The following is a 22002-nucleotide window of genomic DNA, read 5'->3' as shown; positions in this document are numbered from 1 at the left end:
TTTTCAATTGCTATAACAAAAGGATACAAGAGCGTATTTTAATGTGCAAGAATCCTTCCCTTGAGGAAGTTATGGATATTGCACGAAGCATTGAACGTCCTGTAGTATCTTCAAAAACTTTACTCCAGATTCTCCTAGTAAATTTCCTGATAGTTCTAAAGTTATGCATATCACTTCGACTGGTAATGCTAATGATGTTGATGTAAACTTTGTTTCTACCAAACCTAAAGCACATATTAGTGTTGCCAGAAAAAGTTCTTGTTACAGATGTGGATCCAAATATCATATGGGCAACAATGTGAATTGACCTGCTCAAGGTAAGAGATGTAACACTTGTAAAAATCAGACATTTTTACACAGTCTGTAGATAAGCTAAACAAAAGGGCAAAGCTTATTTTCTTAATGTTGAAATGGATGCTCTTTCTGAGGCTATGAGCAATACTTTATCCACCATTGAAACTAATACTTTACGCAATGATACCAAAAGGTGTAAAGGGCCCATGTGTAATGTGTTAATAGGACCAATTGATATCAATGTTATGGCTTATTCTGGCACAATACTAGATGAAAAGACCTTTAAAAAATGTTGGTCAAAAGTTATGCTCAAACCTACTGAGGTCAATCCCAAAACCTTTGGGGAATATGATATTATCATGTCTGGTTATTATTCGGATTCCATCAAATTTAAAGGTAGAGAGATTTATACCAAATTTATGTAGCCTTTAATGGTCGTGATATTCTAGGGTGGCAAGACCAAGCAAATTTAGGCATCATTTTGAGACCTGGACATCCTGAGCCTGTGGTGTTAGGAGACCTACCTATTTTATCTGTTGAACAGGAACAAACAAGTATTTTCCAACCTTGTACTGATTCCAATTTGGGTAATTTATTCACCAAATATTCTGGTGTATCGTGACAAGGTAGGCTTGGTCAAAGGTTTCCAACACACCATTAAACTAAAAAAGAATGCCATTCCAGTGGTTCAGAAATGCAGACCTGTTCCTTTGTCAGCCAGGGATGATTTAAAAAAAAATGTTAGATGATATGTGCTTACAAGAGATTATAACACCTGTAGAATCTGCTGAATGGGTTTCTGCTGCTGTTGTTGCACATAAAAGCTCAGGTGATATTCGTCTGTGTGTGGATTTGAGAGTGCTTAATCGTAATATAGTGGTAAACTGCCATCCCCTCCCCAGAATTCAAGAAATGCTTGCCAATCTTGGAGGCAGCATGTATTTTACCACAATTGATCTACGATCAGCGTATCATCAGATTCCCCTCTCAAAAGATTCTCAGTCTCTTACCACATTTGTTACTCCCTTTGGAGTCTACATGTGTGAGCGGATGCCTTTTGGCTTAGCATCCGCTGCAAGTGTTTTTCAAAGGTTAATGGACCAATTGTTAACTCATGTTAATGGGATCCAAGTATTCTATGACAACATTTTAATCCATACAGCTACATTAGAATAACATTATACACTGCTTGAAAAAGTTTTACAGAAACTGTAAGCTGTGAGCATGACCGTGAATAAGAATAAATGCAAGTTCATTACTCAAGATGTTGACTATTTAGGCCACAACATTTCTCTCAAAGGTATAAAACCTAAGTTGTCGTTACTATGCTAAACCGCAAGACAAAGACTCGTTTAGGGCATTCTTAGGTGTTGTCAAATATTATGCTTGCTTTGTACAGAGCTATGTCATTATTTTGCAACCACTCAAGAGATTTATAAAAAAAATGCAAAGTACTTTTGGACTCGAGAAACTCAACAGTCTTTTGATTCTGTAAACAAATTAATTCTGGAAGTACCAGCCATCAGAGCTTTTACCCAGGGTCAGACGAGGATTGTAACTCTGGACGAGTATTGTAACTCTGGACGCAAGTACCAAGGGGTTAGGTGCCATGTTAATTCAAATGATTGATGGTCAGGACTATTCTGTAGCTTTCGCTTCTAGAACCTTGAGTAATGCTGAAGTTAAATATAGCACTATCGAGAGAGAGGCTTTAGCATGTTCATGGGCTGTTGAGAAATTTAAGATGTACATTTGGGGCTCCAGATTTCAATGTTTTACTGACCACAAACCGTTAATGTACATGCTTGGTGACAGTTGTTCAAACAAAGCTTCTTCTAGACTTATTAGACTTCTGGCTAGGTTACAGGAATTTACCTTTGATATTAAATATATTCCTGGTGGTAAGAATGTCAGGGCAGACTGTCTCGTATGCCGCTGGAATGTAGTGATGTGGATGATCCTTTCACGGATAGTGATTGTGATGTTGTTTTCACTGTGAGTGACTTAATGCGAGATGTCAAATTGTCTGAAAATGAATGGTTTGAAAGTTGTAGAAAAGATCTTTGTCTGGAAAGAGTGAAGAGATTTTTAGTCCATGGCTGGCCATGTGATAGAAGTATGTCTATTCAAGACAGATGATTTTTGCAAATTGCTTTGGAATTATCCATTGTAAATGATATTTTGGTTCGAGAGAACAAATTCGTTCCACCTGAGAGTCTGAGAAGCAAAATTATTTCCCTTGCTCATGAGGGACATTTAGGAACTTCTAGCACTGTTCACAAGATAAAAGAAACATACTAGTGGCCCGGTATTGATGGTCAAGTTAAATCCTTTGCGGACAAATGTCCTGAGTGTTTATGTTTCAGCTAAACATTGGCGCACATCCACTACTCCATTATGCCCTGTTAAATGGCCTAAAGGTCCCTGGCAGAAGTTAGGATTGGACTTTTCTGGTCCCTTTAACCTGCTTGGCAGTGATAGTAGATTTTTTCATTGTAATCATTGATTACTTTTCCAAGTGGCTGTACTTTTCTTTTGTGAGAAGATCAGATTCAACGTTGGTAATTTCATTTTTACCACGTTTATTTTCAATTGAAGGTCTGCCTAAAGAAATTGTTACTGACAACGGCACTCATTTTACCTCTAATGAATTTGAAAAATTTCTAGGAGAAGTCTCTGTTAGACATATTTTGTTACCTTTATATAGTCTAGCTTCTAATGGTCTTGTTGAGAGAGCAAACAAGTTGTTGAAAGAAGGTGTATAAACAGCTATGGCTGCACGACAGCTCCAGTTGGAAGAGAGGTGGAAAAGTAATAAAGCATAACCAGAGATCTAGATTACAGTGTGCAGTGAGCTAAGCTAACACATTCCTATTACCTCACTTTTGAGTTACATACAACTTTATTGATACAGCACATACCAAAGCACATAAGGGCAACTGATATACAACTCTCTACAAAGCCCCATGAGAAAGAGGTGAAAGAGGTCAGCGACATCCCACCCCGCCTACCGCCCATTCAGAAAAATAGAGAAAAGAGGACCAGGGGAGTGCGAGCTCTGTTCAGGAACAGTAATCCAAAGATGTAGCAGGAGTCAGGCTATGCTGGGGTGGAGGAATCTTCACTGGGGGAGGCCAACACCACCCGGCGCACTCTGGGCACTACCTCTGGGTCTGGACAAAGACGAGCAAGGGAGCAGCCTGCGGTCTTCCATTTGAAGCCTCCCTAGTCAGCACCCTCCCACCCGGCAGGAGGGGGCCTCTCCAGGGACTCTGCTGTGATTTCCAACAGCTGGCAGGCCTCCTTTAATGAACGGAACTTTCCATCGAGATGAAAGATCAAGCGGAAGGGGTGTCCCCAGGAGCCGAGTCTGTGTTTAAGTGTGAGCATGTATCTACACAGGACCTGCCCTTCTGCCTTTTGCCAGGTGCAGAGTCTTAACACTTTGTTGTGCCCCTATTTTGGTTACATCTACTTGGAACCAGTATCATCAATAGCTGCTGCGAGACTCGTCACCTTGCAGAAACACTCTATCTGCCCTGCAGCCAGAAAATGACATTTGAAAAAGAACTACCACAAACTGGTTCCTGGATGTTAGACAGTAGATAACTCCCCTTGGGCAAGGAAGGGAGTGCCCCACAGAGGGAGTTCCTTTCACCTCGCAGGCGGAGAGACTGACTCGTTGGGGAAGCTGAAGTGTGTTTGTGGAGCACCCGGAAAAGCCAACCTGTACCGGGATCGTAACCACCGATGACCTGAGCTCCCTGTGTGGTTCACGTGGTGAAATACATGAAGCATCAATAACCTCCAAGCAACCACGTGCTATCGGGCAGCACTGCAGTATAACCAGAGGGACTTGTTCTACTGCTGCATTAACATGCTGTGCGTCCTGAAATGCCGGACAATACTGGCGTAGGGCTCAACGGCCTGGAAGTCGCAACCGTCAAAGAAGAGCACCACCTGCCTAGGGTTACTCATTGCCAGAGGCAAGATTGGAAAGGCAGATCATTGCCCAGGGTCCTGTGACAAAGACACTAAGGGGCATATTTACAAATCAGTCACAGAGCGTGGCGTTAGCCTTGTTGGCTTAACACCGCGCTCCTCCACTTCTGAAACGCAGGGCTGCAACATATTTACAACAATACGGTGCAGCCCTGTGTTTCCCCTTGGTTGGGGCTCGAGAACAATGTTGACTTTTGAAATAGGATCTAGTTAGATACATATATATATATATATATATATATATATATATATATATATATATTTCTTTTGTGTTCCTTCACAGATTGGTGTGGCCCTGAGGAGAATCCCTGAAGTGGTGGGATTCGAAACGCGTAGACCATTGGTTCTGCCAAAAGTGTTGTCCCTCTGTTGAGTTGTGTTTTTGTCGCATTTAATTTTATTGTACTGGTGTTTAAATCAATCAAGTTGAATTGGCTACAACTAGGTGTAGATAAAGAAAAAAAGTAAAAAAGAAAAACATTTTATTGGTTTGGCAGACCAGGTGCCCCACATAGGGCCTACTATTTTTCCCCTTGTTGAGTGTGCACTGCTTGGATTGCATGAATGAGGTATGTTGTGTATTAGTATATATGTGATGACGTGAATGAAGGGATGTGTGAATTGTTTTTCAGTCCCCTTGTCCACAATTGCTCCATTAATTTTCTTTTTTATTGTTGACTATGTGTTCAATTGTTATTTGATATAAACAGAGTATTTTGGAAATAAACAAGCTACTAATGAGCTTCCAAATGTGTATGGTCTATACATTTAGGTCAAATATTTTTGAATGATAATCAGTACTGGCATTTCTCTTGTTCTTTAGTAAATCTGAGACCGAGCCAAAAACTAACGCCGTGCAAAAGCAGGAGTTAGAATGGCACAACGAGGAGAAATACTTTTATTTCTCGTAGTTTTTTTTTGTTTATTCGATGTGTGCTGCATTATACAGCACATGTAGAAAGAGGAAAACACCATTAACGATTGTTTCTATGCAGGAAGGTGTCCATTCCTGCACATTAACAAGCATTGAAGCATTATGTGTGTGCTGCGTTTTGCAGCACACATAGAATTAGCAAATGACCATTTTTGATAGTTTATGTGCAGGAAGGGACCCCTTCCTGCACATTAACAACCATTCCCTGCAGCGCAGGCACTGTTGCACTATGGGGCAAGGGTGCTGGCGTTGGGGCTAGGCAACTAATTTTAGCACCAGGGCTAGGGAAAACTCATGGGTGCCCTGTATTGCTGTAAATACGGTGCTTCCCTACGTTTTGAAATGTGGCAGCGCGGCACTGACAAATTTGGTGCAGCTCTGCGCTATGACATTTCCTTGTTAATATGCCCCTCAATTTCCCCACTAATGTCCACTCATTGGGACAGGGGGTTTAAGTAAGAGCTACTGGCCGATGACAAGACCTGCGTGGAGTTGCACAGTACATAAAAGTGCTTGTAAGTGGCACACTTCTAGCAGTAAGCGCTATGTAAATACTGTATCACCAATATTCATGGATTATATTACCCAAATTATAAAGACAGCAAGGTCATGAAACTCCCACTGCAGCATGTTTCCAAGGAAGGCCCTGGATGAGGGTCCTGGGGGAGGGGTCTCCGGGAGAAGGCAAAACTTTGTAAACTTCATGAAGTCAGAGAACAGCAGAAAACCTGAGTAGAGGGCGAACAGGGAAGGGGTGTTCCGGCAGGAGGCCAGGAGCACCTGAGGAAGGGGACAGAGAGCAGCGGCTGTAGCTCTGTCCATCATTCTCTACATGTCTTTCTTCCCCCTCGTTCTATTTCACTCTTGTTCTCAGTTTATCTCTCTCTTTTTTACTCCTTCTCTTTCTGTCCATCTAACCCTCGTTCCCTATTTCACTCTCCCTACCTCTACCCAGCTCTCTCAGTCTGTATCTCACTTGTTCTCTCTCTTCACCTGTCTGCAGTTCTCTCTTCTGCCTCCTTCCTTGCTGTCTACCACCCTAATGCCTTGCATGAGGCTCTGCTCTATTTGCCTCTCGTTCTACCTCTAGCTCTGTTTCCGTTGCTAAGTGGCTCTCGACCTCTTTACCTCGCCTTTTCTTTCTCTTTGTAACCCTGTCTCTCGGTCTCTTACTACTTACTGAGTTTCACCGCTTTCTGCTTCTCTTATTTTCTTTCTCTGTCTCATTCATCTATTGCCTTATCTTCTGCCGGCTCTCATTTGTATTTGTCTTCTCCCCCCTCACACTCTGCTCCCCGCCTCCGCATTCTAAGCAAACTAAGGGGCATACGTATTAAATGGTAACTCAACGCAGGAGTGCAAGTTACCGGCTGCCTTGCGTTACAGGGAAAGGACAGAAATGCCCAGTCCAGTCCTTTCCCCAGCGCTGGTGCACAATGGGCTGCCTCGCGTCAACTCCACTAAACGAGAGAGATGCCCTTGCCAACCAAAAGGGACAGGGTCTGTGTATTGATCAAGCCAGAAAAAGGTCCCTTATGTGTCTCTCACTCTAATTACCCCTTCTATAGGTTGATTTCATAGAATCACGTTCATCCTCAATGTATCCTGGCTCCCAATCATTCAATTATCTGAACGTGATTATATGTAAAAATGTCTCATTTATTAAAATTATTTTCTTATCCAAAATAGTTTCAATTTAATTCTTATTGTAAAAACACATCCACTAATCCATATACACAACAAATAAACTTCATCCACCAATACACATCATTGAATAAGTTAAAAAAGTTGAAAATAGTTCTCGTAGGAGTCTCTATTATACTTACACGAGTTGACGCAGCGTTTCAGTGGATACGACTTGATAAACACCACCTTCTTCAGGACAAAGTATTCACAACAGAGATTTATCTTCAGCCTGTTGTTTAGATACAACTCCTTCTTTGAATTATTCAGGGTGATCTTTACGTGTACTGTTCTATTGTCTAGGGTCCTTAAAGATTCAATAGTTTAGAGCTTAATTCGGGCTACTGCTTATTATAGTCCGGAATTGACCTCTTCAAAATGATTTCAGCAGGAAAATCACTTAATATGGCACTCTTATATCGCTCCACACAAAATCTCTATTCATTGGATTTGATGTGTCATGGCGGGGGCCGCTTACAGAGATACTTGGCACCCCAACATTGCAGGAGCAATTCTTCTATCTTCCCTCAGGTTTTGTAAGATTTTTCTAAAGACCCATCCTTCAGATCAGGTGATCTTTCTGTGTTAATGAGCGCCCGCACCAGCCCTCTGTCTTCACGGTTTCAAGCAGGATTGTTTTTGTACAAGAAGGGACACCTTGCGTGTGCCGCATCATGCAGCACACATCGAAAGAGGAAGTAATGAGGAGAAATAAAGATAATTCTCCCCATTATGCCTCCCTGGGGTAGGTGTATCTTTATGGCACATTTCCAGGTCTACTACTTTTGGTGAATCTGGAAATGCGTCAAACTCCAAGGGAGTTGCGTGAGAACCCCCATACAACGCCCATGGTAAGCCTTAAGTAGGCAGAGCAGCGCAACGCAGGAATCTGCACTGCGTTCCTCTGGATTTAGGAAGCCACTTAAGGCCATGCAAGGTGGACTTGAGTGGCTTCATAAATTGCATTTTGAGTTTGTGTCACACTTACACCACGTTGCGGTTCGCAAGTGCAATGCAAGCCCAGTCATAAGCATGCCCCAAAGTCCTGGTGGTACCTGGTGAAATTCATTTGTGCAAGAAATTGGGTTACCGGTTGAGGGAGTGAAACCCGACTCAAGCAGCAACCACAATCCTTGTCAGGGTGAGGCACAAGCAAACCCCAAATTAACCTGTGTTCAACCCTCTGGTAGCTTGGCACAAAGCAGTCAGGCTTAACTTTGAGGCAATGTATAAAGTATTTATGCAGCATTTCAAACAGTAATAAAGTGAAAACACAACACAAACGAAATCCAATCTAGAAACATAAAGCACAATTTTATAATTAAACAATCAAAACGACAAAAATCTAATCAGGAGAACCACAGTTATGTCTTTTTAAAGATTTAAATGTAAAATAGCGTCAAAAAAACAAAGCACCCCTAGCAGCTCTCTGGTTCTGTCAGACCGGGAGAAAGTCACAAGTTCATGCTGATCAAGAGAGAAAAGCTACCTACTCCAGCATAGAGAGTTGCGTTCACTGTGGAGGGGCAGATAAGAACAGAGGAACTTCGTGGGCGTTCGTTGATGCAGCAGAAAGAGCAGGCCAGGATTCGCAGACAGTCATCCGCGAAGAACCTGTGAGCATCTTGTCGGTTTGGAGCCTCTCAGTGGCACTCCACGCGTGTGGTCGATGCCATAGCGCAAAGGGTCAGGATGGCGGAACTTTGCATTGCCGGGCTGTGTGAGTGACAAAGGTTCTGCACCAATGGGTCCGTCTGGGGTGCAAAGAGCCAAAAAATGTAAATTCAGCCTCTCTGATGCCGACCCATGGGTCCAGGACATGCGAGGCACCACTTGGGGGTCAGGAGCTTGCTGCATTAGATCTGGGTGCTGGTGCAGGTGGTTGGGAGCCTGTTATGTCCCTGTGGCTCTCAACCGTATCATCTAGTAAGGAGACACAGCTTCGGGCTGGTCTTGTACGCCAATGACTCCCAACTTATCATTTCTATCACAAATCAGCCAAAGAACACAGCAGCTAGGTTTCATGCCTGTCTTACGGACATTATGACCTGTGTTGATCTGAAGATCAACACAAAAAACTGAGGTGATGGAGTTCGGGCCAGGCCAACTCCTCTGGAATCGGACCTGGTGGCCACCAGAGGCGGGAGAGTGCCCCCATCCGGTCGAAAAAGTCAGAAACTTGGGGGTCATTTTTGACAATAAACCAAATTTCGGCATGCAGGTGAACAATCTTATTTCTTCAGGCTATTTCCTTTTAAAAACCTTAAGAAAAATCTTCCCCTTCATACCCAAGAGCTTCAAAAAACGGTGACAGTAGCGCTCTTTTTGTCAAAGCTTGATCATTCTAATGCATTGTTTCTGGGAATCGATAAATTTCAATTACAAAAATTGCAATCCCTACAAAATGCAGCAGCCAGATTTCTTCTGGGCCTACACAGAGGACAGCCAACTTCAGCTGGAATTAGATCACTCCACTGGTTGCCCATTAAACAGCGCATTGAATTTAAATCTCTGACACTGGTACACAAAGCAATAAATGGTGGGAGTGCAGCTGATCCCAAAAAACCTTTTACATCATATGATCCCTCAGGAGCTTTGAGATCGGCCACTCAAGGCCTCATAAAAACGGCAAAATTCAGACGAGCTAGATGGGGGGCCGAGCCATAACACACTGTGCGGCGAAGCTGTGCAATAAACTGCCTCTGTCCCTGAGATGCCAGCCGAATCTCCAGATATTCCGAAAACATCTGAAAACCTGGCTTTTCACAGCCACATAGGCTTTAGCCACCACTCCTATTCTGCTCTCACACTCCAGCGCAAAGACGCTTCGGCATTTGAGCGCTTTAGAAACAAACATAAACATAAACAGTAGGTCAACACAATATCCCTTTGAGCCACCGGGTGAGGTGCAGGTGCAAATCCCTCTGACTCAGACTGGAAGCCTTTACAAACTAATGAGGTAACCCACAATGCATCAAAGGAACTGGGTACAATGTAATAAGGACAACAATTGGTCCTGCCGGCCCTCCTTAGAAAAACCAAAGAGTTAGAGACTCTTGTAATGAATTAGCCAAGTCATTGGGAATGTTTCCACATAATTGTCACTCGAGAGAGAGATGAATACTCTTCAAAATACACCAGAGAGAAAGACACAGCAACTGAATTATAGAGACAATCGTATTTATATTCTTTTGTTATGAAAATAATATAATCAATAAAACATATGAAGGTATATCAATAGACAGTCGCTCTAGGAAGGAGTGTTGAAGAACATAGTTTCATCATTATTCACAGAAGGCACTGGTTGCAATGATGTGGGGAACACTAAACCAGTGTGTATGGGCCTGTCTACAACACAAATGCACAAACAAATCAGGAGAGTGTACTATAAGGGATTTGTAAATCTATGCAGTCCCTTCCTCTGCAATAGGTCCCATGAGGCTCTGCGACTCCAAGGGGCTACATTCAGGAATGTTCCCTAAAGAGCCTCAATGATGCTGTAGGGTGTAGCGCCATTGCCAAACCCCACATTGACACCTGGATTTGTCGCACGGAGCAGAGCGGACCCCTGTGCTGGAACTTCCACACATTTTAAGCTAAAAGTAATGCATATGTCTAGTCTACACAGCCCAGCAGGCTGCCAACAAAGCATGCACTATGCATTCCTGATTCTTCCTACCCTCACACGTAGTGCTCTGCTGACTTGACATGTTGAGCTGCGGCTGAGTAGTAATGTGGTGATTAGTCTGTGAGAGCTAAAAGACAGACTAGGTGAAAGCTCTCTCTGCCCAAGTTAGCCCAGTCCCTTCCAAGTTAGCCCAGTTCCTTCCAAGTTAGCCCAGTCCCTTCCAAGTTAGCCCAGTTCCTCCCAAGTTAGCCCAGTTCCTTCCAAGTTAGCCCAGTTGTGCAAATGTAATTAAACCTCTATGCTAAACGAGGCGGCTTGGAACTCATGTCAACAGCACATTCTGCAAGACCCTAAGGAGCAGATTTACTAGTTTCTCGCGCAGAGCAGCAGCTGCGAATGCTGCGCTGCGTGAGGAGAGAGCAGGAGAGCACCAGATTTACAGAAATATGGCACTCTCTTCCCCTCTCCCTGGAGCCGTTGCTGAAAGTGGCGGCTCGTATAGGGCTGGCTTTGGGGCAGTGGTGTGAGTCGGGGGAGGCACAGGGTGTGGGTAGTAAACACGGAACGGAGGAAAGTAATCATTACGTTCCTCCGTTCCGTTGTATGTCCAAGTTTACTACCCCCCCACCCTGCCCCTCCCCGACTCACCTCACCGCTGCACACCCTATGCGAGCCGCCACTGGTTGCAGATATATGCTGCTATGTGCCACGGACAAACCTTTGCACGATGTTGGTGCAAGAGTGTTTCCATGAGTCTAGCATAGGTTTTCTACTGGAAGGGGGGAAGCCTTCAGTACAAAATACCATGCTTAGTCTAACTATGTGTGCTGTTCAGAGCAGCGCACATACAAAGTCGTAAAAGGAAGGAGAAATGAAAGCAGGTCTCACAGCGCCTGTTTGAAATGGGCGCTATTTTCGCACGCTAAACCCTGTCTCCTTTTTTAAGTAAAGAGGGCTTAGCGTCAGAAACTTAGGGGTTTGCATGGACACGCCCCTGCACCACCCATGGTACGCCCGTTGGCGCTAAGTAATGCAACTCAGCGTTATGTGCAGCTTTGCATTACTTTCAAGTGATTTTCCAGCAAATAAAAGGTTTTACGCTGGAAAGAAATTGCTGAAAAAAGACTTTGCTTCGTTTTGCGTCACTTTTGCGATGCAGACATGGCGTTAAATCTTAGTAAATAGAACCCTAAATGACGTGCATGCGCATAAACAATCTGAACCCTTGCCAGCTTTAGGGTCTGCAGAATCAAATAAGTACCACCTGTCGTATAGAGAATAAATGCCCATTAGGGCATTGTTTGAGGTTATGAAAGGGCCAGAGGCTGGCACACGAATACGAATTGCGGCAAAATCCTCTTTTAACGCTGCATTTCTTTATTCGCTTTTAAAATCAATTCATGATTAGTGCAGTCAGCAATACAATACTTTTCGAAGTTTCTTCTTGTATTTTTGTGCTTTGGGTTTATATTGAAAATGTATAAAAATATGAGCTTTAGGTGTTTTTTAATCTGCTGTTTACTGCCCTTGAGATCAGAATCCTGGCCATGCTGATCAAATACTGGCCCTGTGGCAACCCTGGGAGCAGCAATATGGAAAGAGAGCCTGAAAGCACTTACTGTGATCCTAGGCGAGCCTGTGACTGCTTCTGGCAGGAAAGCTCCTGGGTCCCGCAGCGCAGGAGGCCCGGACAGACAGCTCCCACCAGCCCTCGGTGCTCCTTCTCTGATGAAACACACCCCAGCTCAGCCTGTAGGGCGTGCAGAGCTGTGCCCGGGGGACCCTGGGGCCTGGGAGGTCCTGCCCATGGTGTTGCTAGGCAACAGCTTCCTTGATGGAGCAAACTGAAACTGTTGCAAGTTTGAGCTGTGTCCTGTCCCAGCAAACCCTGGGGCCTCAAAGAGAGCAGACAGAAGGCTGTATTCATGCCTAACACAAACCTGATACTGCCTTTGAAACCCGAGGCCAGAGGTCGTAAGGCAGTGCTGGGGGTATCTGTGTATGGTTAGCACTGGGGGTAGCTGTGCATGGTTAGGGGTAGCTGTGTATGGTCAGCACTGGGGGTAGCTGTGTATGGTTAGCACTGGGGGTAGCTGTGTATGGGTAGCACTGGGGGTAGCTGTGTATGGTTAGCACTGGGGATAGTGGTGTATGGTTAGCGCTGGGGGTAGCTGTGCAGGGTTAGCACTGGGGGTAGCAGTGCAGGGTTAGCAGTAGGGGTAGCTGTGCAGGGTTAGCACTGGGGGTAGCAGTGTATGGTAAGCGCTGGGGGTAGCTGTGTATGGTCAGCACTAGGGGTAGCTGTGTATGGTTAGCACTAGGGGTAGCTGTGCAGGGTTAGCAGTAGGGGTAGCTGTGCTTGGTTAGCAGTAGGGGTAGGTGTGTATGGTTATTACTGGGGATAGCTGTGTATGGTCAGCACTAGGGGTAGCTGTGAAGGGTTAGCAGTAGGGGTAGCTGAGCTTGGTTAGCAGTAGGGGTAGCTATGTATGCTTAGCACTAGGGGTAGCTGCGTATGGTTAGCGCTAGGGGTAGCTGTGTATGGTTAGCACTGGGGATAGCTGTGTATGGTTAGCACTAGGGGTAGCTGTGAAGGGTTAGCAGTAGGGGTAGCTGAGCTTGGTTAGCAGTAGGGGTAGCTATGTATGCTTAGCACTAGGGGTAGCTGCGTATGGTTAGCGCTAGGGGTAGCTGTGTATGGTTAGCACTAGGGGTAGCTGCGCATGGTTAGCAGTAGGGGTAGCTGTGCATGGTTAGCGCTAGGGGTAACTGCGTATTGTTAGCACTAGGGGTAACATTGTATGGTTAGCGCTAGGGGTAGCTGTGTATGGTTAGCGCTAGGGGTAGCTGTGTATGGTTAGCGCTAGAAGTAGCTGTGTAGGGTTAGCACTAGGGGTAGCTGTGCATGGTTAGCGCTATGGGTAGCATTGTATGGTTAGCGCTAGGGGTAGCTGTGTATGGTTAGCGCTAGGGGTAGCTGTGTATGGTTAGCGCTAGGAGTAGCTGTGTAGGGTTAGCACTAGGGGTAGCTGTGTATGGGTAGCACTGGGGGTAGCTGTGTATGGTTAGCACTGGGGGTAACAGTGTATGGTAAGCGCTAGGGGTAGCTGTGCATGGTTAGCACTAGGGGTAGCTGTGCAGGGTTAGCACTGGGGGTAGCAGTGCATGGTTAGCACTGGGGGTAGCTGTGTAGGGTTAGCACTGGGGGTAGCTGTGTAGGGTTAGCACTGGGGGTAGCAGTGTATGGTAAGCGCTAGGGGTAGCTCTGTATGGTTACCACTGGGGGTAGCTGTGTATGGTTAGCACTAGGGGTAGCTGTGCAGGGTTAGCAGTAGGGGTAGCTGTGTATGGTTAGCACTAGGGGTAGCTGTGCAGGGTTAGCAGTAGGGGTAGCTGTGCTTGGTTAGCAGTAGGGGTAGCTGTGTATGGTTAGCACTGGGGATAGCTGTGTATGGTTAGCACTAGGGGTAGCTGTGCAGGGTTAGCAGTAGGGGTAGCTGAGCTTGGTTAGCAGTAGGGGTAGCTATGTATGCTTAGCACTAGGGGTAGCTGTGTATGGTTTGCGCTAGGGGTAGCTGTGTATGGTTAGCGCTAGGGGTAGCTGTGTATGGTTAGCACTAGGGGTAGCTGTGTATGGTTAGCACTAGGGGTAGCTGCGCATGGTTAGCAGTAGGGGTAGCTGTGTAAGGTTAGTGCTAGGTGTAGCTGCGCATGGTTAGCGCTAGGGGTAGCTGCGTATTGTTAGCACTAGGGGTAGCTGTGTATGGTTAGCGCTAGAAGTAGCTGTGTAGGGTTAGCACTAGGGGTAGCTGTGCATGGTTAGCGCTAGGGGTAGCATTGTATGGTTAGCGCTAGGGGTAGCTGTGTATGGTAAGCGCTAGGGGTAGCTGTGTACGGTTAGCGCTAGGAGTAGCTGTGTAGGGTTAGCACTAGGGGTAGCTGAGCACGATTAGCGCTAGGGGTAGCATTGTATGGTTAGCGCTAGGGGATCTGTGTATGGTTAGCACTGGGGGTAGCTGTGTATGGTTAGCATTAGGGGTAGCTGTGTATGGTTAGCACTGGGGGTAGCTGTGTATAGTTCACGCTAGGAGTAGCTGTGTATGGTTAGCGCTAGGGGTAGCTGTGCATGGTTAGCACTGGGGGTAGCTGTGCATGGTTAGCACTGGGGGTAGCTGTGCATGGTTAGGACTGGGGGTAGCTGTGCTTGGTTAGCAGTAGGGGTAGCTGTGTATGGGTAGCACTGGGGATAGCTGTGTATGGTTAGCACTAGGGGTAGCTGCGTATGGTTAGCGCTAGGGGTAGCTGTGCATGGTTAGCACTGGGGGTTGCTGTGCATGGTTAGGACTGGGGGTAGCTGTGCATGGTTAGCACTGGGGGTAGCTGTGCATGGTTAGCACTGGGGGTAGCTGTGTATGGTTAGGACTGGGTGTAGCTGTGTATGGTTAGCACTGGGGGTAGCTGTGCGTGGTTAGCACTGGGGATATCTGCATGGTTAGCACTGGGGGTAGCTGTGCATGGTTAGAACTGGGGGTAGCTGTGTATGGTTAGCGCTAGGGGTAGCTGTGTATGGTTCACACTAAGAGTAGCTGTGCAGTGTTAGCGATAGCGGTAGCTGTGTATGGTTAGTGCTGGGGGTAGCTGTGTATGGTTAGCGCTAGGAGTAGCTGTGCAGGGTTAACGCTAGGAGTAGCTGTGCATCGTTAGTGCCAGGGGTAGCTGTGTATGGTTAGCACTGGGGGTTGCTGCGTATGGCTAGCACTGGGGGTAGCTGTGTATGGTTAGCACTGGGGATAGTGGTGTACGGTTAGCACTAGTGGTAGCTGTGTATGGTTAGCACTAGTGTTAGCTGTGTATGGTTAGCACTGGGGATAGCTGTGTATGGTTAGCACTGGGGGTAGCTGTGTATGCTTAGCACTGGGGGTAGCTGTGTATGGTTAGCACTGGGGGTAGCTGTGTATGGTTAGCACTGGGGGTTGCTGCGTATGGTTAGCACTGGGGGTAGCTGTGTATTGTTACCACTGGTGGTAGCTGTGTATGGTTAGCACTGAGGGTAGCTGTGTATGGTTAGCACTGAGGGTAGCTGTGTATGGTTAGCACTAGTGGTAGCCGTACAGTTTATTTTTTGTCAGGCTTGGATGAGAGAGTAGTTATTCACCCTAATCCTAATTGTCTCCTCAAACGTCACACACTAATATGTCTGTCCATTGCACAGCTGTATCACTTGACAACAGGGAGGCAGCACACACGGAATTTCCATTGTTTGAGGAGTCCTGTCGGGGTGTATCCGGAGACCTCCATGTCTGTGGGTGCTGCTAATGGGCCCTCTGAAAGGATTTTGTATGCACGAGAGACCCTCTTTCCAGAGATGATCCAAAATGTGTCCGGATCTAGTTAATCACCGGGATTTAAACTTGAGGCCAAAAGATGTTTCTGTCGCACAATCTGTTAGTAGGAACTTTTGCAAGGACCCGATCAATTAGGTCACAACACTTGTGGGTGCCATTGCTGTAGAGTCGCCAGCAAATTGGTCAACAGTGTACAGATTCACAGATTTGGGATCTTATTATGGTAAAGAGTCCAACCATAGGACAGGGCGGAACAGAGACTCAGCGAGGAATCTGGCGAGACAGTCTCAAACCGCCCACTTGACCTTTCTTTCATAAAGGCTGATTACTGCTCTACGGGGCCACCCACGTGGAAGATATGGCACACAAACAATTTCTATTTTGACATTAACTTTATTTTGTTCATAGATTATTATTTCATCATTTGCATAAAAAAAGGTTTAAAAAGCATTCATTGTTTCCATACTTTTCTTCCACATTTCTTTTGCACGAATATTCCACTATTTCATTTTTTGGAAAGAATCATCATGAGCGTTGTCATTCATGAGAATTTAAATGACCCCTACAAATTGACCACACTTTCATACTAGCCTCTCATCCACTTACATACTCATTCATACCACAAATCATATCCTACCATCCCCAGGTCGCATACACTATATGGTTACCCAAAAGACAGACGTATTACAGTCTTCGTGACAGTGTTGCGGGCCGGGTATTTCACAAACAGGCCAAGGCACGTTTCGGTGGGTATTGCCACCTACTTCAGGACCACCAATACAACAAAATCAAGGCAAGTGGTTGGAGTATAACTTCTAGATGAAGAAATTATATTATTGGAAGGAAGGGGAACTCCACACCCACTGACACTCCAACACCAAAATAGGCTTGTTGTCTTTTATTTACCCCGTCAATGATCCTGACAGGTGGTTCACCACGAGGAAAATTCAGCTTCCCCTTGAAAAACGACAAGAAGGCTTTCAACGCCAAGCGGATGGCCCTCAGCTCCAGAAGGTTGATGTGGAGTCAGAGGGAAATAGAAAGAAGTCTGCCACTGACCCAATCGTGGTCCAGTGACCACCACTGAAGATCTTTTGCAGTCTAATCCGATATCTGAATGTGGTCAGACAGGTCCCCTGATGTTGAGCCCACTGGGAATTCAGATTCCACTGTAGAGCTGGCATATGCCACATGGTGTACTCGAACAGCAGAGTGCAAAGCTCCATGTGTCGGTATGACTTATTTATTTACCAGACTCCAGGTGATCCGTAACACTGCTGCCAAGCTGGTCTGCAATATAGACTGATACAGTTTGGCCTCGGCTTGTCTGGCCCAGTCTGAGTATTTCCTCAGACTGGGCTTTAATTTAAGGTTCGCCGGGTTCGAAAGGTGAGTCTCTCTCTTGCAAACTCCAGATTGTCCGTGATGGCGGGGTCGTATGGTCGACGTGGCTCCTGGCAGACGTCTTCTCCTCTTGGTCGGGTACGCCACCTCCGGATCGTGAGAGAAAAGAGACCAACAGAGGGAAGCCGTTAGTTTGCAGGCCAATGCAAAAAGAGCCAATTTCAAGCTTCTCTGCCATACACACAGGGCATTATATAACACTGGGCCCGAAATTCTTCAAGCCAAAGTGGACAATCTGAGGTCACAAAACTTTGCACTTGCTAAAGCCAAGAGAATAAAAAAAGTTAGAGCTGGCAGCCGCTCGTTCTCAGCGATATTACAAGCCAGAAGGCTTGTGTACACCGTGCACTGTTCTCAGGGTTATCACCAAACCCTAGTTTACCATACTCGCATCTGAAGGTGGACCATTGAAACACCAAACCCCTAGACCTTCGTCTTACCGACAACCATCTCTGGTTTAGAACAAAAACGAAAAACATGTTTTTTCAAAGGTTAATGGGGCATATTATCAAGGGATTTATCTCCGCTTTTTTGGCTTTAAAAGCTAAGAAAGTGGAGATAAAATATCAGCAACAGGGTGCTAACACGCAAATTCGCATGTTAGCACCCTTTTTCTCTACGCTTCCCCTTGCATCTCTAATGAGATGCAAAGGGGGCGTTCCAGAGAAAAATATTAGGAGAAATGTTGTTAAGCGACATTTCTCCTATTATCAAGGATTTCGCTAAACCTGTTAGTGATAAAAAAAAAGCTGCCCTAACTGCGGTTAGCACTGCTTTTTTTACACCTGGTATTTTCCTGACTTAGCCATGATATCCTATGGAAGGTGGATATCATGGCTAAGTTTGTGAGCCCCTATCATCAAGCTAACGCCAAACTTCAAGAGATTATCGTTGGTTTTCCAGCGATAATCTCTCAATTGGCAGCGCAAGGATTTTTATCACTTCTGAGATAAACCTTGCTAATAGCAAGTTATCTCTGCGATAATTTCCCGCGATGCTTAGCGTTAAAAAATGTGTTGCTAAGCATCGTTAGCAATAAATATTGCTAAACTTTGGTAATATGCCCCAATGTTTTTTTATCGGCTGATCTTAAATTCCATTTCCTCTTTTCACAGTTAGAAGGATAGGGAGCTTTCTAGCACCGTCATATCCCCTTGGGGATGAATGTTTGCCTCTAAAATTACAATAAATAAATGACTGCAGGAGTCCATGAGTCCCAGCAACCTCAGAGTTGCCCTCACCGAAATCCAGGACCAAGGACCAAGGCTAAAAGATCAGTACCATAGGCTAAATGTCCCAGACTGTCTTTCCAAGTGGAAAAGCACAAAAGCAAACCGCGTCCAGAATGGCTTTGATTAAGGGGATCATCTGAGAATGAGTCAGGCGTGTTTCGGCACTTTAAAGGTGAACCCCAAAGATGACAGGAGGTTTGCATTGTCTGGAGGTGGTTGACTACTGTCTGGGGTGAGCCAGCCCTCAACAGCCAATAATCAAGGTAGGGAAAACTGTCACCACTCCAAAAGAGAGCTGCCACCGCCGTCAACACTTACATGAACACTCGAGGAGTGCTGGTGAGCCCAAAGGGGAGCACAGCAAAATGAAAATGCTCCTCTCCCACCACAAACAGCAGGCAGTGCCGATGGGCCGCAGGCCATGGATATGGAATTATGCTTCCTGCAGGTCCAAAGCTACCATCAAGTCTCCAGGGTCAGGGGCAGACAAAACCTGAGTCAGGGTGAGCATTTTGACCTTTTCCTTCCAGAGGAAGGCATTGAGAGGGTTCCGATCTAGAATAGGCCAAAGACCACCATCCTTCTTGGGCACCAGAATGTAGTGGGAATAACAACCACATCTTACTTCTGGCGGATAATGGAGAGATGGTCCTTATTCAGTCACTGATTGGTTGTGGCAGGAGTGGCAGAGAAGAGAGAAAGAGTACAACAATCTGTAGGACCCACCTGTCTGATGTAATTGCCTGCCAATCCGGTAAGAATATGTGGATTCGGCCTTCCACCTGGTGGCTGTGTCTCTGTAAGGGAAAGCTAAAGAGGTTTGGCAGGTGGGACAGCAGGTTTGGATGACTGGACGGTACGCAGGGAGGACTAGACATTGTCAGAGAACCCAGTTGATCGAAGCTATGTTTGGAGTTGAATGGCAACGCTGGAGCCTATGGCCTACCCAATGGAATTGGTGGTGTCCAAGCCACAACAAATCCTGAATTTGGCAGCATAACGACCATCTTGATTGCACTAGATAGCACAGGGCGAAGGCCTTCAGGCACTCCAGGTTGGACTTTTACCACATAATTCCATGTGAGTAGTGTGTCAACAAACAGCTGGCATGAATAGATCTGAGGGGCAAGCTGGTGGATGAAAAGACAAACTTAACAAACGTTTCCATTCGCTTAGATTCCCTATAAGGGGGAGTGCTGGTAAATATGTGTGGATTAAAGAAACCTACACCACTAGGCATTCCGGCCAGGGATGCTGCAAAAAAAAAAGCCTATTCGCCAGGGCAATAGTGCCAGGCAATTTGTCTTTTGAGTGGGGGAGGAGGGGGCGGAGCAGGGCTTTTTAAAGTGCAGCACTGTCACCCCATGGGGGTATCTGGGTGCTGAAGCTAATACGTCTCCGTTGAAGGCCCATGTCTTGAGTTTCTTTCTGAAGCCCGCCAGGGAGGATGCTGTTCGGAGGTTGAGTGGCAAGTCATTCCAGGTCTTGGCGACGATGTATGTGGGGGTGTTCATGACGGCAGGGGGGAAGACACAATCTCAGACGATGGTTGATGTAGGATGGTTCTTGATCGTGTAAGGCTTTGTATGCGTGCTTGAGGATCTTGAACTGGCATCTTTTCTGGATGGGGAGCCAGTGGAGGTTTTTGAGGTGGAGGGTGATGCGGGTCTGTTTGGGGAGGCCCAGGATAAGTCAGACTGCAATCTTCTGTATGATCTGGAGTTGTCTGAGCAGCTGGAGAAGATGCCTGCAAAGAGAGCATTGCCGAAGTTGAGGCTGTTAGTGACGAGGGCTTGTGGCGGTCTTTCTGGTGTTGACTGGGACCCGTCTGAAGATTCTGCGGAGCATGTGGAGGATGTGAAAGCAGGCGGAGTTGACTGCTTTGATGTGTTGTTTCATGTTCAGTTCTCTGCCTCGGTTGCGTGCATGTCTCCCGTGGTGGGTATTGGTCCAAGTTCTGCTGGCCACCAGCTGTGGTCCAAACCAGAGGTGTTCTTTCTGAAGATCAGTACTTGCGTATTGTCGGAGTTGAGTTTGAGGCAGTTGGTTTTGGCGTTGGAGGGGTCTTTGGTGAGTGAGAGGATTAGTCTGTGTTGTCTGTGTAGCAGAATATGTTGAGGCTGTGGGATCTGTTAACGTCTCTGGGGGGGACATGTTAGTGTTGAACAGGGGTTGACTGTGGTATGATCCTTGTGGTACGCCGCATATGATGTCCTTGGGTTCGGAGGTCAAGGGAGGCAATCAGATGCTCTGGTGCGTCCTGTGAGGAAGGAGGCAATCCACTTGAGGGTGCTTTGCTGTATGCCAATGTTGTAGAGTCTGATGGTGGGGGCGTGGTGGGAGACGGTGTTGAACGCAGCAGAGAGGTTGAGAAGAACCAGGGCCACTTTTTCTCTGTGGTCGAGGAGAGTTCTGGTGTTGTCTGTGGCAGCAATCAGCGAGGTCTCAGTGTTATGGTTGGCACGTAATCCTTATTGTGAGGCATCAAGAAGGTGGTTTTGTTTCAGTTAGTCAGTGAGCTATAGGTTGGTGTTTTTCTCAAGTACTTTGGCCGGGTAGGGGAGTAGGGAGATCAGTTGATAATTTTTTAGATCCCTGGGGCCAGCGGAGGGTTTCGTTAGGAGGGGTTAGACGTGTTTCCATTTGGCCGCGAAAGCTGCTTTGGAGATGGAAGTGTAAAATAATGCTGGTGAGTGTCATGGTGATGTGGTTGGTTCCGAGGTTAAAAAGATGGTGGGGGCAGAGGTCGGTGGACACCCTAGAGTGCATTGATGACATGATGGCCGAGGTGGTCTGGGTGGTGAGTGGAGACCAGGTGGTGATCATTCGGGTGTGCTGGGTAGCTGAGGCGATTGAGGTTGAGAGTGGAGGATTGGAAGAGAAAATTGTTGTAGATGGTGGCAAGTTGTTTTGATATTTTTTTTTGCTCGTTTCAGCTGGATGACTGTCGTCGCATTTGGTGATCCAAGCTGAGACATTCCGGACGGCCTGATCAAGGTTTGATTAAGCTTCCAGTTGGGTAGTGCTGGGGGCCTGAATCCACAGTGTCTCGGTTATCTTGCCCCAGTTGCTGTGAGGGGAGCTTGGCGATGGTGTGTTGAGCTTTCGGAGATTGTGAAGTGGACAATGGCGTGGTTGGTCCAGGAGGGCTATGTGAAGTGGTTTAATTTGATTCTGTCGAGGAAGATGGTTTTGAGTATGTGTCCAGATTTGTGCGTTGGTTCAGTGACAAGTTGGGTTAGGCCAATTTTGTTCAGGTTTCCCAAGAGAGAGGTAGAGTTGGCGTTGTTGGTTTCATTGACATGGAAACCGAGGTCGCCGAGTAGGACATAGTGGTGGGAGTCGATGGCTAGGGAGGCGATGAGGTTGGAGATGGCCCATCAGGGATCTGGGGGTTTGTGGACAAAGGTGCCTCTTAATGTGGTCTAGGCGTTGGTTTGTCATTTGAAGTTGAGGTGTTGATTGAGAGGCGTGGGGTGG

Source organism: Lissotriton vulgaris, unplaced genomic scaffold (genome assembly GCF_964263255.1).
Source record: "Lissotriton vulgaris unplaced genomic scaffold, aLisVul1.2 SCAFFOLD_1604, whole genome shotgun sequence".
Classification (NCBI taxonomy): Eukaryota; Metazoa; Chordata; class Amphibia; order Caudata; family Salamandridae; genus Lissotriton; species Lissotriton vulgaris.
The sequence above is the reverse complement of the archived record's forward strand: the minus strand, read 5'-3'. Positions refer to the sequence as shown.